This window comes from Rhinolophus sinicus, chromosome 3, assembly GCF_057876585.1.
Source record: "Rhinolophus sinicus isolate RSI-liver-muscle chromosome 3, RSI-T2T, whole genome shotgun sequence".
Classification (NCBI taxonomy): domain Eukaryota; kingdom Metazoa; phylum Chordata; class Mammalia; order Chiroptera; family Rhinolophidae; genus Rhinolophus; species Rhinolophus sinicus.
The window spans coordinates 50524417-50544114 of record NC_142503.1 but is presented as its reverse complement, the minus strand read 5'-3'; the positions used below and the strand labels follow the sequence as shown (position 1 = coordinate 50544114).

Here is a 19698-nt window from a genome sequence, read left to right as displayed (position 1 = left end):
GGCAGTATTTTGAATGCAGGGGAGAATGTTTCAGGACCCCAAACAATCTATTTACGAATATTCTTTGTGACTGTTTGCACTGAGTTTCCTCACCTAGAGACTCCCAGGGCAAGGAAACTTCTGCCCGGAGGCTCCTCTCTGGGAGAGGAAGGCGAAGATGGGGGTCCAGGCCCCCCAGCCCACCCTTCCCTGTTGGATTCCCCGGGACCACCGGATGGACGTCCTTCCCCTGGGGCCCGGCCTGGGGAACTGCCCAGGTCGCTTCAGGGCCCGCTTTCTGCCAAAGGAGTCCGGCCTCTCACCCCTACTCCGACTTCGCCGCTCCGGGCCTCCCCGGCCGCACCGTTTGTGCTCTCGGCGCTCTTGAGACGGTTTCTCGAAACTGTCCCCGATGTTCCCCGGCGAGACTCTGGGGACCCTCGCAGAATTCCGGGAGGCGCCGCCGGACGGACGCAGTGACCAGCTCCCAGGCCCCCGGGGATCCCCTTTCGCTCACACCCTCCGGGTTCCCGCAGCACACTCCCCTCCGGAGGCCGAGCCTCGTCCGCCCGCCGCCCGCTCCCCGCCCCGCGCCGGGAGAGCCCCGGGCCCCGACCCCTCCCCCCGCACGCTCGGCCCGAGAGCCGGACGGAGGCGGCGACGGTGACTGGGCAGCGGCGCGGGGCCGGGTCCTGGGCGGGGAGGCTTGGCGGCCTCTTTCTTTCTCTGCTCCCGCCCCTCTTTCTCCTCCCTCCGTGCTAGCCCGGCGGCGGCCCAGGTCGGCGCTCTCGCCTCGCCTGCTCCTCCTCCCCCACCCGTGGACCCTCTCCCCTCCCCTCCCTCACCCCCTCCTCTCGTCGCCTCCTCCCCTCTCTCCTCCCTCCGCCTTCCCGGAGCTGCCCGCGGGACCAGAGAGGTGGCTGCGAGGAGGCGTAACGGAAAGCCCCGGCTTGGGGAAGGCTGCGGGCTCCGAGACGCCGAGCCGGGGCCGGGTGAGTCGGAGCCGCTGGACCCCGTGCGCGCTGCGGGAGGGAGAGGCTGCACCCAGGGCCAGGTGGGGCTGGCGGGGGACACCCGCGCGGGTGCTGGCGGAACCGTCGCGGCCGGCGGAGACCTGGCTCCGTGCGCGGGAACTCCGCTCCGGCGCCCACGGAGCCCGCGGGGAGGGACGAGGACTGGGCCGGGGAGCTGCAGCGGGACGGGTGTTGGACGCTGGGAACGCGAGGGAAAGGCTGCTTCTGTTCTCACTACCGCGGCCGCCGGCAGCAGAAGTGGAAAAAAGTTGTGTCTGGAACAGCGATTTGCCGGGAAGCCGGCGCGAGTCTTGCTCTCCAGCCGCGGCTGGCGAACTTCGACCGGGAGTGACCGCAGCCACCGCGGCTCTCGGGTCCTGGGCGCAGCTCCGCGCGCCTGGTACCGCGCCCGAGGGGCCGCCCGTGGTCGCCCCTGCGGGGCCTGGTCTGTGGCGTGTGGGTCACGCCGGCCACAGACGTCAGCTGCTTCTCAGATTTGGGCTGCATTTTTGTGGGCAGCGCAGTGATTTGGGGTGCGGGCTGGAGGAGGTGGGCGTGGAGTGGGGAAGACCACATCTGGGATGGGTGGATTGAGCCCATGGGATGGGGTGAAGGGCTGGTGGAGACTATGTTTCTGAATGTTTTTAGGCACAAAGGTTTTTTGTGTTTTTTCCCCCTTCTTTTCCCTTCCATTCAGAGGTCTACTGTTCTTTGAACTCAGAAAAGCAAAAGGGTTTTCTTCAATCCCGTTCAATTTTTTTCTCTTATTTCAGGAGGGTCATGAGTTTCATGAGCATCAGTGAGCTGTTCCAATGGAAGTAAATGGGAGTAGAGACGAAGTCTTATCCCCCACCCCCATCCTCGCTCCCACCCGGGGCATTTCCTGTATTTCCCGTTTTCTCTGCTGCAATTGTGTGCATGCATGTAGGTTGCTATCAGTGACCCACATGTAAGAGTAGAACTGTTTGAAATCGCAAAGCGGCCCCTATGCACAAGTGTGTGTTGGAGCCAAAGGGAGGAGAGGTGTGGGCGGGAGGAGGAGGGCGAGCTGTAGCTGTTAGAGCCTCGTCCTGGGAGTTAAATCTGAGTAACCGAGTTTGAAGGGACATTTATTGGCCGCATGTTGCTTTTGCTTCACCCACTCGCCCGAGAACTCCACTTCTACCACGTTTAAGCGATGATCCGCTGTTCATTTCTTTGGTGTTGCCTTTTCCTGTCTTTTCCTGATTCTTTCCCTACTGGTCCATTTAAAACAACTTCTCCTTTTCAAGTTTCATAGGGAACAAATGCTCGTGGGGAGATGAAATGTTTCAAAGATAGGGAAAAGAAATGGGAAGAGTAACTGTTTTAAAGATGGGGAAACGAAATAAAATCCAAGATTCTCATTTCTTTTTGCTGTCATACTGTGAGAGACTTGTTATTAATCTGTCAGAAATCTGGTTCTGATGAAATAATATTTGAGGAGTTTGAAGTAATACCAGATAAAGCCCCATGTTAAAATAATATTTTTCCTAAGTGGTCATATGGAGAGCAGGTCGTGTGGCTGGTTGTGGTTTGCAGAGGGTGAAGCAAACATTTTATGCCAGAAAGAAGACATGGTGTGTTGCTGGAGATGATGGCAGTGGGGAGAGGGAATCATTTGTCTTCAGAGAGGGCCAATTAGGAAGAACAATTACACTGCAAATGAACATTCTTGAATATAATTTCAGTCATGATACATGAACCAGTAATTTGTCTATAGGAAGGAAAAAGGATCTTTGTAGATGAGAGCAAAGTGATGCCTCTGGAGAAAATAATCTATGCTATTTATTCATCCACGTGGATGGGCTCAGAATCGATGGCACCTGCCTGCAGAAATGTGTAGACTGATGAATTAAAGAGGTTTTTTACTGCATATAATGCTTGGGCAGGGCAGGAAGGAAAAGTCCATAGTAGGAGAAGAAACTATATGGAAAAGTATGGATTTCTTTTTAATGAACAGTGTATACAGCTTCTCAACTTCTTTATTGCAAAGAACTGACAAAGTAGGAGACCAGAAATAGGAGACCCAAACTGGGACTGAGGCGTTCCCAGAGCTGCCACTATCTCAACCTTGAACGAGTTATTTCATTTTGCGCAGCTTTGGTTGCTGTGTGTGTAAAATGGTGGTGATAAGAGTTCAAGTCAAAGAATCACCTTGAAGATTAACTGTGATTACTTTTGTTTAGGTCTTAGGGTGGTGTCTCTGGCTAAGTGCTCAGAAAATGTTAATGATGATTGTCGACTATTTCGAATGCCCAGGAAAAAGCAGTGCTATTCTAAGAGGCAGAATGCACGAATACCTGATTTTAGAGTGAGCAACTGCTGCTTACGGCAGACCCTGACCGGAGGCTATACCCATGCCCCGGCAGTCCACACCCAGAAACAATTGGTCTTTCTAGAATTTGCAGGCTGCATCCTTTTGGCCCATCCTTGCCAGCGTTTTCTGGGACTCCCATTCCAGGGAATGTGTAGTGTAGGCTCTGTGTGGCTCTGAAGGCTGGAGCACAGGAGTGGCTTGTAAGCCCAGGCCTCACTGCCCCCTTGCAATGGCAGGTTCTCAGGTTCCAGGTCCCACTAAAGTAAATATCTAAATTGTATTTAAGGAAAACAAAAGAAGACTTTAGTGGTGGATATGGTGAGTGCCTCTCTTGGGAATCCTAAAAGCAATGTTTTACTCAATACTACTGCTCTGAAGAAAGATACAAATAGTAAGTAAATATCTAATCTCTAGAATTTATTCCAAAAGAGCAACTTTAAAGTATCTCTTGATGTTAATGATACATTGTCCCGTGTTTTACTAAGATTGTACCTACCATGTTTCCCCAAAAATAAGACCTAGCCACACCATCAGCTCTAATGCGGCTTTTGGAGCAAAAATTAATATAAGACCTGGTATTATATTATATTATATTATACCCGGTCTTATATTAAAATTATTTTATTATATATTATATTAAAATAAGACTGGACTTATATTAATTTTTGCTCCAAAAGATGCATCAGAGCTGGTGGTCCGGCCAGGTCTTATTTTTGGGGAAACATAGTAAGAGCAGAGTGAACAAAAGACATTCTTAGCAAAACAGTGTTTTTTGAGCTTGGGAACTACCAGTGTGCTGTATATTGCCTTTCTAATTTGGGAGGAATGCGTATTTGCCCAATCATCCATTCTTTTATCACGTCACTCAGCAAATACCTATGGTGATTCTCCCATGTGCCAGGCTCTCTTCTGGTCTCTGGTAACACAGCAAGAACCAAGAGCACCTCTCACAGAGCACACATTCTAGTAGGAAAAGCAAACCCTCTATAGGAAGGACCTGCACAAACCCTGGAAGCTGCCTTTTTGATTCAGAAGAGCCTGTACTGGAAAAGCTTCTCTTTCACAAGCCAGCCTGATTAGAGGGAAGTGACCTGGCTGAGGATGGTGGCAGGGGGCGGTCAGTCCTATGGTTCTTCCACAGGGATAAGGGAAAAAGAATGGGGGATGGGGGGCCTGTTTCTTTCTGTGTTTTATAAAAATATGTGTCCGGTCTGAGCTGTGGCTGAGTAGAACTACCAGCTAATGTGCCATGAAAACAAACAGCAGTTTTTCTCAGAGGTGAGACTCCTCAGCCTTAGAAAGGCAAAGAAAGAATCAAAGGTCAGATCTGATCATCAACTTATAAAACCCAGCCTGTGCTCAGGGAAGAGTCTGGTCTAGCACTTGACACACTTGACTCTCTTGCTGTAGAAGGTGTGACTAAAAGAGTAAAGAAAAGAATGGATACTTGGTTCCTCGTGCACCTTCATGGTTTTATTTTTTCTTTTTCATTACTTTTAAAATTACAGTAATGCATGATATAATAATAGTACATATGTTTGGAGTCTAGAGGCTTGAAAAGGGCACTGACAGTAAGTAGTTACCTGGACTGGAGGCAGAGTTGTGCATGGAAGTACCTGAGAGCGTAGGTCTTGGGTGCTGAGCGGGAGAGTCTGACCTTCATCTTGAAAGCTGTGTGGAAAATGGAGAATTTGCAGCAGGTGAATGACGTGATCATATTGTGCTTTAGAAAGAACTGGTGGCCACTAGATGGGCTAGGTGACAAGGAGGCCAGGGACAGGGTAGAAGGTGAGTTGGGAGGCTAGTGCAGGAATCCTAAGGTCACTTGGCACTTGGTGAGGGAGTGGGGGAGAGTCCTGGAGAGACTAACCACACTTCCTTCGTCATCTCACAGGTGGGCACTTAGCCTGAGGGAGTCCAGGGTGACACCATTCACTGAGGTGAGCAGCTGTGGGGAGCCTCAGTTCGGGGAGATGGAGAGGAGTAATCAGTTCAGCTGAATCCAAAACTGAATTGTGAGGCTTCTAGAAAGGGAGACACCCAGCAGAATTGGATACACAGGCAGGAAGAGAGGTCTGGAGCTAGAGATGAAAGCATGGTTTTCATAGTAGTGGCAGGTGGTTGCCTGGTCTGTGGAGGTTTACTAAATCGTGCTCAGGGTGAGCATACCCTGTGTCCTTGTGACTGAATTGTTCTCTTTCACCTTTTAAGAGGCCTAACTGCGGGTAATCAAGCCCCTGATCTTGGCCTTGAATGACCAGACACTTACTGGTGCTATTTTGCAGCCTTGGTGAGATCAGTTTATTTTGTTTTGAACTGAGATAGTTAAGAAGAATGATTCTAAACATATTTAGTAGGTTGGTGCGAAAGTAATTGCAGTTTAAAAGGTTAATAACTGCAAAAACTGCAATTAGCTTTGCACCAACCTAATAATAATAGCTAAGATGTATAATTGATAAAATTGATACCCCACCACCACACACACACACACACACACACACACACACACACACATGTGCTAAGAACAGAAAGTGTTCTTTCAAAATTCACGTGTTGAAGGCTTAATGCCCCATGTGATGGTATTTGGAGTTGGGGCCTTGGGAGGTAATTAGGTTTAAATGAGGTCACAAGGGTGAAGCCCCTACGATGGGATTCCTATCCTTTTAATAAGAGGACGAGAGACCACAGCATTCTCTATCTGCCAGAGGGAGAAGGTGGCCATCTGCAAGCCAGGAAGAGGGTCCTCACCAGGAATTGAATCTGGTGAGGACCTTGCTCTGGGACTTCCATCCTCCAGAAGAATGAAAAATAAATGTCTGTTTTTTAAGTCACCCACTGGTATTGTCTTGTAGCGGCCCAAGCTTATATACAGGTGTATGTTTTATTTAAGAGAATGTAAGGTGACCTTCACTTGCTAAGAATGTAAACTAGTTTTGTGTGCATCAACAAAATACTGAGCATAGCTAAAGAGATGTGTTATCTGCATATTTTCTTAGTTTAAATGTAATACCATCAGCTAGGTCAAGAGAAACACCTAACTTTGCCTTTGAGACTTGGCAGATAAGAAAGGAGAACCTCAGTGTATTTTGACTTTTCCTCCTTGTTCTGAATTTCATTTAATACCACGTGTGTTGATGAAGTGGTTTTATAGACTCTATTTAAAAAGTATTTGAGTCAAAATTAAATGAGACTTCTGAGGTGTTTATATCAGATGAAGTTTTGAGGTTCCATTTAGGACAGTGCAACCAAATTAACTTTTCACAATTTTCACCTGGTTTCTAACATAATAGGTACTGAACTGTGTACCCAGTCATAGTACTTGAATGAAGAGCATTGAGGGTTTCGACGGCTTCATAACAAACAATGTTTAACACTTCCTGAGGTGACATCAGCAGTAAAAGCAGTTCTTTTCTTGTGCCTTCCTTATGTACAGAGAATAGTTCACAAGGTATAACCAGGTTGCCTGGCTTTTGGCTGCATAAGGGTAATACAGCAAGGATTTGCAGCCCCGGCTGCTGTATGAAGCTAAGGTGTCGTTACAGTAAGTGTGTGGCCTTTTAAAGCACTCCCTGTTTGTGGAACTGAGAACTTCTGTTGTATTGAATCTCTCTGCTCCTAAAAGTGCACAGACTAGCAGGGCCCCCTGGATGCTGGTGGGTATCTGTGGTTCCCAGGTCATTATAGACAATTGCTTGACAACCCTTTCTCCACAGTGTCATTTTTTTCCACCTTTGAGAGGATGGTCAGGGTTCTCCTGGTCTGTCTGTGAAGACACAGCGAGAAGGCAGCCATGTGCAAGCCAGGGAGAGGACTGTCACCAGGCACCTGGAGAATTTGTACTAGGAAAACTACCTTTAGTTTTTATGTCCACAAGGAACAAGGCTTACCCGCCTTCTCTTTTGAAGGCCCTCAGTGACTATTGCTGTTAATTTGAATTTCATTCACTTGCAGAATAAATAAAAGGGTGCATAGGAGACCCCAATGCATGGTTGTTGAATTGTAGGCATGCTATTAGATTTGTGCATAACCATTATACCTCTTATTGCTGTGGGTTTAGGGTAAGGGCAGTGGGGATTATCAATCATTGTCAGTCTGTGTAATCAGCAATAATACCTCTCCTCACCCACGCCAGCTTTACTGGGATGCCATAGAAAAAAAAACTCGTAGCCACAGACAGACTGGCAGGATGGAGACTAAACTTTTAACTGGTTATCTTGGGCTAGTGGTTACAGGTTGCTGTTTTCTTTCTTTTTCTTTTCTTTTTTTTTCCAGATTTTCTGTAAGTAACATGTTACTCGTGTTTTAAAACCAGAACAAACATAGCAGTTGTTGGTGGTTTGTGTTTTTTTGTACAAAACTGTATCAGCAGTTCTGGCCACAACACTGTACATCTTCTAACATCTGTGGTACATCCATTATGAACAGATCCCTGTCTTCAAAAAGAAATTGAAATTTGTATTTGTTATAAATATAGTTACTAACACTGGAAGGCTCGGGGGATGGAACCAGGACTGGGTGCTGTGACCCAAAGCCAGCGTGGGGCAGCTTCCTCCAAACAGTGAGGAAGCACAGGCTCGTTACTGTGGGAGCCTTTCTATGTTTTCATAAACCTTGTGTGAGCTGAGAGGTGTTTCAGTTCTGGATCTAAATGTGTAAGCATCTGTCTGATGGATAAGTACTGAATTAAATCTGATTGATCAGAAGTACTGAAATAAATATGTACTATCCTGTCATGTTAGATTTTTTTTCTCTTTTTTAAAGTTGTTTCAGGGTTCAGTAGAACGCGAACCAACAGCGAAATCTTAAACATCCCTTTAGCAGCAACTTCCCTACATGCCCGGAAAATTAGAGGGGGCTCTTTTTCCTCTACTGATTCTATTGTTCAGCATTTTCTTTCTTTCCACACTGAGCTGTGTTGTCAAAGGCACCTGGAGTTCATGCTTCCTTTCTCTTGGGGCAGGCTGCAATTGGGCTGAATTTCACATATTGTTTTCTAGTTTTGAGGCAGTTAGCCAGTTGTTTAAGGACGGCTGTAAATGCATAGACAGTAGCCTCATGTAATCTTCAGATAAGTGGTGCATGGTACACACTTGTGCAGGACAAAGAACCTCTTAACATTTTAAAACCTTTTTTCTCTTGCCCGTAGGGATCACAATTTCTGAAAATAAAAGCAACAGACTGGATAGTCTGGAACTACAAAGCAGTAAGCAGTCTTTTTCTTTTCTTTTCTTTTTTTTAAATAAGTGCCTACCATTTGTATATGAACTATATACTTAAGAAAAACATGGCTCATGACTTTAAAAATAATCTAAAATCACATCCATTTTTTTTTAATGGCTAACTGTCCATTCCTAGAAGATGATTTCTACATAGAGAAGTATGTCTAAACAGATATATATACTCTGTCATTTGCTTGTTCTTACAGTAGTGCTTTCAGGGTTCTTCTGTAGTAGAAGCTTATAATTTGCGGCCCTAATTACTGATTCTGCGTGGATTCATGCTGTAATATGTAGCATAGTGTGCTGGCTTAAACAGGTGACTGCAGGTCAGTTTGAGCTGAAGCCTTTTGGTAAATGAGTATGCTTAGGTCATCTTGTCTATTTACATGTTTTTCCTACTTTGTGTTTAGGTATATAGTTCTTTTCTTGGTTAGTAAAGAAAGAGCCGTATCAAAGGGAGCGACGCTGGTGTGTGGAGCGTTTAAACTATAATCAAAGCCAAAAAGAGCTGGAGCCAGGTGAAGAGGCCACACTGAATAATAAGAACCCAAGTGGTGGTGATGATGAAAAGATGTGACAGGTTGTGTATCCACCTGTGTGGACAGGTGGCCAGGGGACTATTTAGGATCGTCTGATCAGCTATGCAACTAGCGACCACTGTTCCCTGGGTCTGGAAACTAGACTCAGGAACCCTAAGAATATGTTAGCTTTCTTAGCAACTGCATAGTCAACATAACTTGCATGTTTAAAAAAGAAATTTAAACGTTTTGAAACAAGAATTGCCATTAAGTTAGATTTTCTCTAGCTTATATGTGTGTGTTTTATATTTAAAATCTTGACCATGAGCCTTCCCATTTCTTCGTGTGAAATTTCAGCTTTCTCCTTCTGGCATGTTGTTGCTCAGCCATCCAGATAATGTTGAGTTCTGACCCGGTCATCTGTCATCGGTCAGCCGTCCCTCTGGGCTGAGTGCTGTTGTCCAGTGCGTTCTGCTCATCAGTCCGTCAGGTTTTTGAGTTGTTTACTGGTGATTCTCTGTTCAGTCTTCCCCTGTCATTTTCCGAGTCCTCTTAGTAACCAAGGATGCGTCAGCCTTTATAGGCAGCCAGAGGGCAGAGGGTTGGAGTCTGTGCCAAGATATAGAGGAAGCTAATCATACCCGTGACCTTGACCTCATTAACATTGTGCTGGAACCAGGAGAGCCAGCATTCCATGGTATTGTTTGACTTTGGATTGTCTCTACTCCTTTCTGGTCACGGGTGCACACTCCTGCCTTCTCAGGGAGGCCGGTACAAGAGCCAGATGAGAATGTAAGAGACAATCAGTACTTACTGCCTCCTTTTAACTCCCTACGCATTGGGCTCAGTTGTGCTGATGGTGATTTGGCTCCAAGACAAACCAACACTGACAAGATGTGAGTAAAGAGTGTGAGGGAAGAAGGCCTCTTGGAGTCTGGAGTGTCAATGGGTGGGCTCATGACCTGGTTGTTCCATGGGTGGGGGTAAAGTTTCACATTGGCATTTCCCATGCTTTAAAGCAGGGCTTCTCAAACTTGAATGTACACGAGAATTGCCCCGACTCGTGTTACAGTGCCGATTCCGATTCAGCAGGCCTGGGTGGGGCCTGGGATTCTGGGTTTCTAACAAGCTGCCCCTGGCATTGGTGCTGCTGGGTCTGTGGACCACACTTTGGAGTTGCAAGCCCTCACGTAAAGCTGGGCTGTGAATAAGACTATGGAATAGTCAGCTGAAGGCTAAAACTTGTAAAGGCTGACACCAGGAGGACATCTGTTGGGTATGACTTAGCATCGGTTGCCTGTCATTTAGGGCTGGTCTCTGTTGGGGTGAGACTGAGGGCTCTGAGCCCTGTTCCTTCAGGTCGGGCCTGTATCGGCATCAGGAGCAGCTGTGCAGGGATTACCTTCAGTCCTTAGGGCAGGACGGAGGTTCGGAAGGAGCTTCCAGGCCGTATACAGTTAAGCTAAAAGGAGAGGATTTGTTTTGCTAAGATTTAGTTACATTGATTTCTGCATTGCATGTTGGTTATAGTCCATAGTTTTCACTAGATAAAGAAGGCTCTAACTTCCTCCGGTTAAGGCTGCATTTTCTCATATACCCTATCACTTGGAAGTTATCTGATTACAGAGTTTCAAAAAGTTGCCAATTGTTTCATTCGGAGCATTATTTCTGAAACTTGCCTGACATTCCCCTGGGGTGCTGGCTAGACATATACATTCTCAGACCCCACCCCTGGAGTTTTAACTTTAGAGGCATGGAGTGGGTCCTGGGAATCCGTGTGTTTTAAACTAAGTATCTAGATGGTTCTTATCAGGTAGATTTTAGAAACACCAGTTTAGGAACCCCTGTATTTGAGCCTGTGGTACTGGCAGCGTGTGAGGGGTGCCTTTTCCTGTTCTTTTCTTGGCCGCTCGGATACTTGGTTGTAAAGGCTGGCTTCTGTCCCACTGGCTCCACTTCCATTTTTATCTTGACACATGCTTTTATTCTTACAGAGAGGCTCTTATCTTGGATGGGACCAAATCAGAGAGTCCTTTGTCAACAGTGAAAGAAGTCAGTTCTGAAGCCGTTATTTTTAGGAAGGTTTTACAGACACTGATTATTAAGTGCTTTTGGGCATTCTTGAAAATACTAGTCTATAAGCTTTGGGCCTCTGCAGAGGTCTTCGGAATGTCTTGAGGCCAATTTTTCCCATCCCCTCCCCTGCTTTGGTTCAGACACTAAGGATAATGCACACCCCCTTCCTAAGTAAATGCTGACCAGAAATGGATAAAGGGCCCCTCACTCTCCACAGACAATTTGGTTCTGATCCAGGCAAATTGACAGATTGAGGAGTTGGACTTTGCACATCATGTTATCAACGTGAACCTCCATTTCTACAAATGCAGGATCCCCCTCAGCCCCCCTGTAGGGGCAGAGTCAGTTTATGAAACAAATGAAGTAGGAAATGGTTAGTGTGATGGGATGAGGGCTGTGCAAAGGGCTCCTTACACAAAACGTGGAATTCACTGACTGTTGTGCCTAAAATTTTACCGTCAGAGGAATTTAGATGAAACGTTTCTCTTTAAACCTCTTATTCAACATGTAAACACACATAAGACAGGCAATACATTAGTTATTTAACCTTAACAGGAATAATTTCATAAAATACTTCTCCAGATCAGCTAGCTAAGGGTGTGAATTTGATGGGGTGATGGGGCACTGTGCAAGGAGGGGGCTGGGGACAGGGCCACAGAGGGCCACTGGTGGCACCAAGTGTCTGGGGCAGCTCATGAGGAGCCCAGGATACCTGGGAAGGCACGGGGCACAACGGATTCTTGTTCACATAGTGTGTGTGTGTGTGTGTGTGTGTGTGTGTGTGTAATATCCTTGATGATGCATATACTTGACCAGTTGTGATGAAAAGCCAGGTGATCTATATGTGAAAATTAAGATTAAACAACATCATTTTACTCGGGATCATTTTGCTCTTTTTTTAGTCTATTTTATTTTGAGAAAGAAGCTTGGGAAATGATCCAGCATCTGTTCCTGCTTCACAGGTGAACTTGGCCAGCAGCTGAAACCTTCTCTCCTCCACCGAGGGGCTTTTCCTGGTCAGTTTTGAGGAGAAGGGTTTGACTCATCTGTGACCCGTGCCACCTAGAAAGTGTGCTTTATTTAGTGCGTACTTTCTCTCTCATATCTCTAAGAAGTATTTACATTTTCCAAGCGTTCTCAGCTCCTGGCTGGCAACACGAAACTCTAAACTTGGATATTCTGCTGTCAATGCCAAAGGTTGTTTGAGCAATACAGTGTTTTTGCAGAACAGCATGGAGATGGACAGGGAGATTCTCTTTGCCTGTGCTACCTGAGTACGGCCACACCGACAGAGAAGTTATACATAACGACGTCCCTGGGAACTTTTACCAAGACGGACCCACTCCTCCACCCACAGCCATTTCCTGCCCCTGCTCCCCCTAGAGTCCCCACTCTGCCCTTAGGTTGGGCTTAGTGTCCTAAATTTTAAGATTCACAAGATGTTCCTGCCTGCTATTGGACAGGGTCGCAAAATAAAACACACACAAAATGAATCCGTTATTATCACAAATAAAGTGCTTTTGTCTTCAAGTGGTAATGGTTTACAGATACCCAAGAAAGGTGGGGCTACAGCCCCAGAATGTCAAAAAAGCATTGAGAACCATCTCTACTGCCTCCCCTGGTGTGACTGTTGTCTCTGTGGCTTTGGGCGAGTCATTGCACCTATTTGGGCTAGAAAACGTGAGGGGATGGCATCCAGGCCTGAAATACGTATTCTAGATGAGTCCGTACATTCAGTCGTTTATTCAACGCATGCTTATTAAGCACCTCAGGGATCTCACAGTCTGGGGGGTCGGGGGGGTGGCAGAACAGCCGTTGTCTTCAGTGTGCTCAGCAAGGTGTGGAGTGCAGGACAAATAGGCCACGTGGGACATGTGAAGGCCCTCAGGTGTGGGCACCATACACATAGGGGCAGGTAAGGAGGCTGGAGAACGGGTGTGCAGACATAGGGTGCTGCACAGGGAAGGCAGTAGGGATTTCTGAAGCATGATTTGTGTGCTGGGAGTACAGGGACCTCACCGCCCCTGGACCACACAGTTTCTTGACCTGTTAGAGGTTCTGCAGCTGAGCTGCAGTGTTGGCACGAGAGGCACACCTTGACAGATGAGTGTGGTTGTGACACGTAGGGCATCACCATGATTGGTGTTGATCTGAACACTTTTTATTATGTTTTGAACCCCATTTTCCCCCTTTCACAAAGAAAAGCAAGAGCTACAGAAACATAAGCAAGAATGTGACGATTTGCCTGCTCTTTACAGAAATATGCTTGTTTGCAGGGCGGGGTAATTTTATCTTGTGTATAGACAGAAGATAGATATTCTGAGAGGCAGCTGTACTGAGCTCTTCTCAACCCTGAATCACTTCATGGCTCCTGTGTGTCCGTATCTGTGTAACCACAGTTTGTTCCACACTCCAGAAGGAAACTTGACCCTCTGATAAAACCACACAGAGCTTTCCGGATGGCCTCTCTGTTTCTTTTCTGGGGCGGTCAGATTCTGTATCTAGGTGGGAGGAGTGATGTTGTCTAAAAGGAGAAGTGTGCGTCCTCTTTCCTGAAGCTGGAGTTTCCTTTGCCTTCTGGAAACAAATGAGGGTCACAGAGGAGGATAAGGTGTGCCTCAGGGAAATGAAATCCTCCTGCAGCACCACATCCCCACACGAAGGTGGGCCCGTGCGCTCTACCCCGGGGTTTGCAAGGCCAGGAACAGTGATAAAGTCTGCGTTGTTTATTTGCTTTTAAACAGAAGTGGACGTCACAGACCCTATAGCGTGTGAGGCCTGAGCACAAAGGCATTGTTGGGTTATCAAGCCCGGCCAGCTCTGCACTCAGCACTCTGCTCCTGCCTCCCAGTACTGGCACTGCTCCCGTTTAGTCTGAATCACCTGGAGGGCTTGTAAAAACACACATTGCTGGACACTCCCCACCCCCCAGAGCTTCTGAATAGCTAGGTTTGGGATGGGCCAAGCATTTGCATTTCCAACACATTCCCAAGTGGTGTTCATGCTGCTTGCCTGGGACCACACTTTGAGGACTGCTGTGATACCCAGGCACTCGTCCACCTTTTAGAGGGTGTGTTGGGACAGGGAGGCTGCTCCTGATGGGGTGTCTGCCTGGGGGGAATCGCCTAACCCTGGAGGAGCCTGTAGTTCAGAAGCAGTGGCTCACCTGAGTGCCGGAGGGAACCCTAACTGTCTTCTTCCCCTAGGACCTTCTCACTTGGTCCTCTCCACAGCAGGCCAGAGACGTGGCATTTCGGGTAGCCGAGATGGGCTTTCCTCGCCTCCTCCTAATCCTTTCTTCTCTCTGCCGTTGCAGAAGGCTTTCTGAACCAGAACGCTCTCCTATATAAGACCCGTCATGGGCTTGCCATGGGGCTTAAGATAAACTCTAAACCCTCCTAAAATGACTGCAAGGCCTTTTGTGATCACCTACACCTATGGCTCTGTTATTGCCTGTCTCCTGCTTGGCCTCTGAAGTTCTCATTTCACTTGTGCACTCACTGTTATTCTTGCTTCGGAGGTATCTCATTTCATTTTGCTGTTCCCTCCGTCTGGCATGCTCTTTGCTTGCCCTCTTAGTCTGGCCAACTCCTACTTGTCAGACCTCAGTTTAGCCATCGCGTGCTCTGGGGAGCTTCCTTTAACCTCTCTGGGGTCAGCCGGTGCCTCTGGAAAAGCTCCCTGTCTGTCACCTTGTATTTTCCTCACTTTAGTTCCTGTCAGCTGTATCAAGGTCATGATTACCACCTGTTTACTTCCCTTGTCTTTGTGGACTGTCAGTGCCCTGAGAACAGGGAACTTACCGCATTCATGTGTCTGCAGGCATGGCATGGTTTCTGGAATGTAAAAGGCCTTCTTAATCATTCTGTAAGGTAGCTATTGCAGGTGAGGAAACTGAGGCACAACTAGGTTAAGGACCTGGCTTACAGTTATCCTGCTGCTGAGTTATAGCACCAGCCGTCTCACCCAGGTCTCTTTGATCCAACTCGTTGGCCACGTGATGCCGGTCAGATTTTCTGCTCTGAGACCGAGGAGCCAGAGACATCATCTGCAGGTCTCTACTGGGACTGTTAAAAAGCTTGGCTATTCCAAGTTAACACAATGGCCCTTTCCTATTGTTTTTCAGGTAAACTGGGAAGCAGACTCTTGAGTTCACAGCCGGCCTGTGACTTTGCATCTGGTTAAGAAGCTCTTCCTCATTTCAGGTAAGGGGTTGTTTCCTGGACTGCTCATGCTCAGGTTGGTTGTGGGAAAACTCTAGCCATGACGATGCACTCTGTTAACAACCAAAGTTCTCATTCATTAAAAAAGAACACCCTTAAATGTAGGACAACATCTCCTCTAAGAAAGATGTAAAATGGTCCCCTTCCGCTGTGGAGAGTTATCCAGTAAAGATGTTTACCTAGGTTGGCTGTCTCCTGGGCACTGCTGGCCTTTTCATCACCTAACACTCTTCCTTTGCGCTGGACACCCGTCTCTCCTCTATTTGAGTTGCTGATTTAGAATTCCTTTTCCTCATTGAAGACCCAGCCACACTTTCACTTATTTATCAGACTATCTGAATGAGAGGCTATTCAGAGCAGGGCCTTTTCTCCTGTTTTCCAGTGAATCACTGCTTCTCTGCTCACACAACACACTGCACTTGCCACGGTGAGCTTCACTTGTTTGTGCACGTTTGCCCCTCTAGTCTGTGAGTTCTTTTTGCTGCCATCTCCCACCTAGCATGGTTGCTGGCATGGAACAGACTTTCCATAAATGAATGAATGTTTGTCTGAGAAAAAGAAATATCCCAGTAAACTAAACCATGGCACACTGAAAAAAAGCATAATGTATTCCTAAACCAATGAAATGATTTGTAGAGTTCCTTTTTGGATTAACTACATGGCTATTTGCTCATATTACAACACATAATTGAGAATTTATCATAATGTATTAAGTCAATGGGAGTGTAGATTCTTACCCCTATTGAAAAGGATAAGTTAGGAGTCTGTCATTGTCTTCCTCTTGAGTAGTAAGTGATGCTAGGTCATGGAGCAGTGATGTATTAAACGACAGCCCGCAGCCATGAGCAGCCAGCCCTCTTAGCTGTCCTGGCAGAGAGACTCCTCAGCCACACCCTGGGAGCCCTGGGCAGCGCTAGGACCGAACACGTATCTAAATATATAGGCAGTGAGGGAGCGAGCAATAGACTTTCCCAATTAACAACTCAGAGGTAATGAAAATATTTCTAAGTGGCTTGAGCACGTTTTAAAACAGGTTAGGTTTAAATCATTTTAAGAAGAAGCTTTTAAATCAGTGCTTTTCAGTTTCCCCGTACTTCTTAGTATCCTGGGATCTGTGAGAGACAGCCTGATGGGCTTGACGCCATTTTGCTTCATCCTGTGGGTTGGGAGTAGCAACGCCCAAGGTGGTATTTCACCTGAGTTGTTGGAGCCCAAATGGGACCTGGGTCCTTTTAGGAACTGCTGGGTGGCTGAGTCCATGGAAGCCAGGTTGGGGCGGGGGGCGGGGGGTGGGTTTACTTAAAGCTAACCAAAGACCACTTTCACATCGGGGAATAAGTGCTTGCTCCTGCTTTCTCATCCTGCTTTGACATTACCACTGCTCATTCTTCAGCCTTGTCCATTGCTTTGTTTGGGTGTACGCAGCACTAACGCAGAGAGGAAGAAGTTGTCTTCTGGTTTCTGCACGTGCTTTCTACAACCTAGCCGAGGTCCCGCGTGCAAGCAGTCATGAAGCCATGGGTTCTTCTACCTGGAGCTGAGCCCAGCAGTGCAGCTGCCTGAAGGAGAATTTAGTGAAAGACAAGGCAGTACAAGAAATTTGACTCTTAGCTGACCCTACGCCTGTTCTTTAAGTTTCTTAGGTCTGGGTAGAGTGAGGACTTCAGCTGTGCCCAGGAATTTCCAGTCTCCACGGAATCCAGTTTGTCTGTCATACTTAGAAAAAGAACATAAATGGAAGTTTAAAAGCCCAGATGTTAAAATATGACTGGGTTTGCGCTTTTTTAGTAGGTTTTGGAATTTGTGGTATTACCTACTATCTTGTGTTGCGCCGTCCGTGCAGAAGCTGAATGCACGGTGGTGGTTGTCTCTCCGGACTTCATGGTACTGAACACAAGGGGAGTGCTTACCAGTTAGTAAGAATGAGCAACTCGTTGAGCTTCTAGGAAAGATCTGATTCTCATAGTGCTTCCCGTTTATAGTCCTAACCAGGTTAGAAAAAAATGAGGTAGGTCACGTCACCAAGTTGCTGAGCTGGTCCCCTCCACGCAGGCTCTCACATACAGGGGTGCACTCAGGCACATGTCACAGAGCTCGCTGCCTGAGTCTCGACTCCCCATGTCATCCTAATTAGAGACTTCAAGTGACACAGGGCCTGAATTTCCTTGCAGCTTCTGAACTTTGTGTCTTGGGCTTCTGATATGGTGCTGTTCTTTCATTCAATGAAATGTTTACTATTTCTGAAGATGGGACTGCCAGTGCCTAAGCAGTAGAATTTGTATCAGGATGTGTGGTGTGTGTGTGTGTCTGTGTGTGTGTGTGTAACACAGCTGTTTTGGAGCATTGACTTTGATCCAGAGACACTGTCCAGCATGGGTACCGTGTGTCCAGGTAGACTTTTGGGGGCAATCAGAGCTAGCGGGCATAGCAACCAGCCTGCTGGTCTCAGACTCTAGTATCATTAACAGGTTGGTTTCTGACTGGTGATTTTCTTTATTGCTGAAATGCCTAAAAACTCAAACTGCAGCTGGTGACACACATACACACACACACACACACACACACAAATACAAATGGCACATCCCCCCTCGATGTCTTTGATTTCTTTCGCATGAAACCTTTATCTTTTTTTCTTAAAGAAGAAGCAAAGTCTCCAAAATAGGCTTTCAAGTTTCATTGTAAAGCCGCACGCAGGTATTGACATTTGTGGGAAGAGTGTGCGTTTTTCCATTTCCAGGGCACAATCAATGCATCATTTAGGAACCATTTTTAACTTTGATCAGGTCACTTGTCAGCTGTGATTTGCTGGCTGGTTTGTCTTATCCATTCACTGCAGGGGTTTTGTTGTTGATTTGAAAGAAAACTATTAAGTTCTTGTTTCCAGGAAAAGTTGGTTTTAAGTGGAATATCTTAGGCTTTTAATTTAGAAAAGGACTGGAGGTGTTGTTTTGATTACTATCGTATCCTCTTTCAGTTAAGAAATGACCGTTTCCTGTTTCTTAGCTTCTTTTTTTTTTTATGATTATGGACCTGAGTTGGAAGGAATCCTTTGGATGACTAGTTAATACAAGTAACTTTTCCAAATAGGCAAGAGAGTGAAAAAATTTCCTCTTCTGTCTCTTTTAACGATAAAGAGTAAATACCTTGCATTTTAAATGATTCCTTTTCTCTCCAGAGCGTTTCTTCTATGGAGCAGTTTCTGAGGCTTCCAGAATTCTGTTCTCTCAGGTTCTTTCTTCAAAGCTAGTGGAAGCCTTGGTTGGCTCCCTTTAGTCAGACCCCACTGATGCTTATCTTTCCTCCTCTTTATTTCCCTCTGGGCAGGCCAGGATGCTCACCTCGCCTTGCATTTTATCTGCCTGCCTGGAGTTGCTGCAGAGAAGTCCTTCTACCCTTTATGGCTACACTCTGAAAAAGAAAACAAACAGCCGAAGCTCCCATTGCAGCCCAGCAGGCTGGGGAAAATAGTTCTCATTCTCCTTGTTCCTGGGTTCAAAGTGCACTTAACATTTTATAGGGGTGACCTGCCCTCCCAAGGTGCTGGTGGGAGTGGGTCTGGTTTGAGCCTGGTGGACAATTAACCAGTGACCTCCTCCTTTTGCTTTCGCCTTTCTGGCTGAGTTGACATTAATGCTCTGAGTGAGAAGGGGCTGCTGCTCCTTTGAACAGAGCACCAGGCAGGGGTGGGGAAACATTTGATCGTGTTCAAAGGGGATGTCTCTGAAGCATGAAGATTGAACTGATTGTGACCCCCACCCTGGGGGAAGGAGAAGCCCCCTCTGGGGAACCAGCCAGAAGGAAGAAGCCGGCAATTACTAACCTCACTGGCCTGTGGGTCTTCAGGGTCTCATATCCGTTTAAAAGAGAGAGTTGGGGTTGAAGGTAATAAAATAGGCCTTAAATTAGAGGAGCAGGGGGCCATTTCATCTAATTTAGTGGTTGTTACGGAGGAATAAAAGGCAGAGGAGATAATTTCATTAGCTCCTTTGAGATCTTTATCACAGTGAGATGGCATTTGGGGATGCTGCCTGCCGAGCCTCAGAGGGGCTGGCCATGTCCCTCTCTGTAAACCTAGAGCGAGACTTCTGTAGCGCCAGGCAGGGCTTGGGGAGGCGCAGTGATCGTTTAGGGCACTATAATCAGAAACATGGAGTTTCTCCTGCCCTAAGTGAGAGTGAGTGGCTTAAAACGGTTGATACAGATCCTGACCTACCACTCTGCCCGTTCCTCGGGAACACGGCATTCACACTGAAAGTAAATCTGCCACACGGGAGAGCTCATTTAGAGTTGGGATAGGATCTTTTATTTCTGAGTTACCGATCATCTATTGCT

The 19698-nt window shown here is 46.8% G+C and overlaps 1 protein-coding gene across 3 annotated transcripts in view; it reads left to right on the top strand.

Annotated features, from left to right (window-relative positions):
* Positions 1 to 834: 834 nt before the first annotated feature.
* LHFPL2 (LHFPL tetraspan subfamily member 2) overlaps positions 835 to 19698 on the top strand; it is a 145259-nt gene continuing 126395 nt past the window's right edge. The window contains exons 1-2 of one of the 3 annotated variants that reach the window (XM_019728170.3): positions 835 to 971; positions 15270 to 15348. The gene's annotated coding sequence lies outside the window, so the exon portion shown is untranslated. Of the gene's footprint in view, positions 1034 to 15269; positions 15349 to 19698 lie in introns of all 3 variants that reach the window. The other 2 variants (XM_088796581.1, XM_019728173.3) reach the window with 2 other exon arrangements.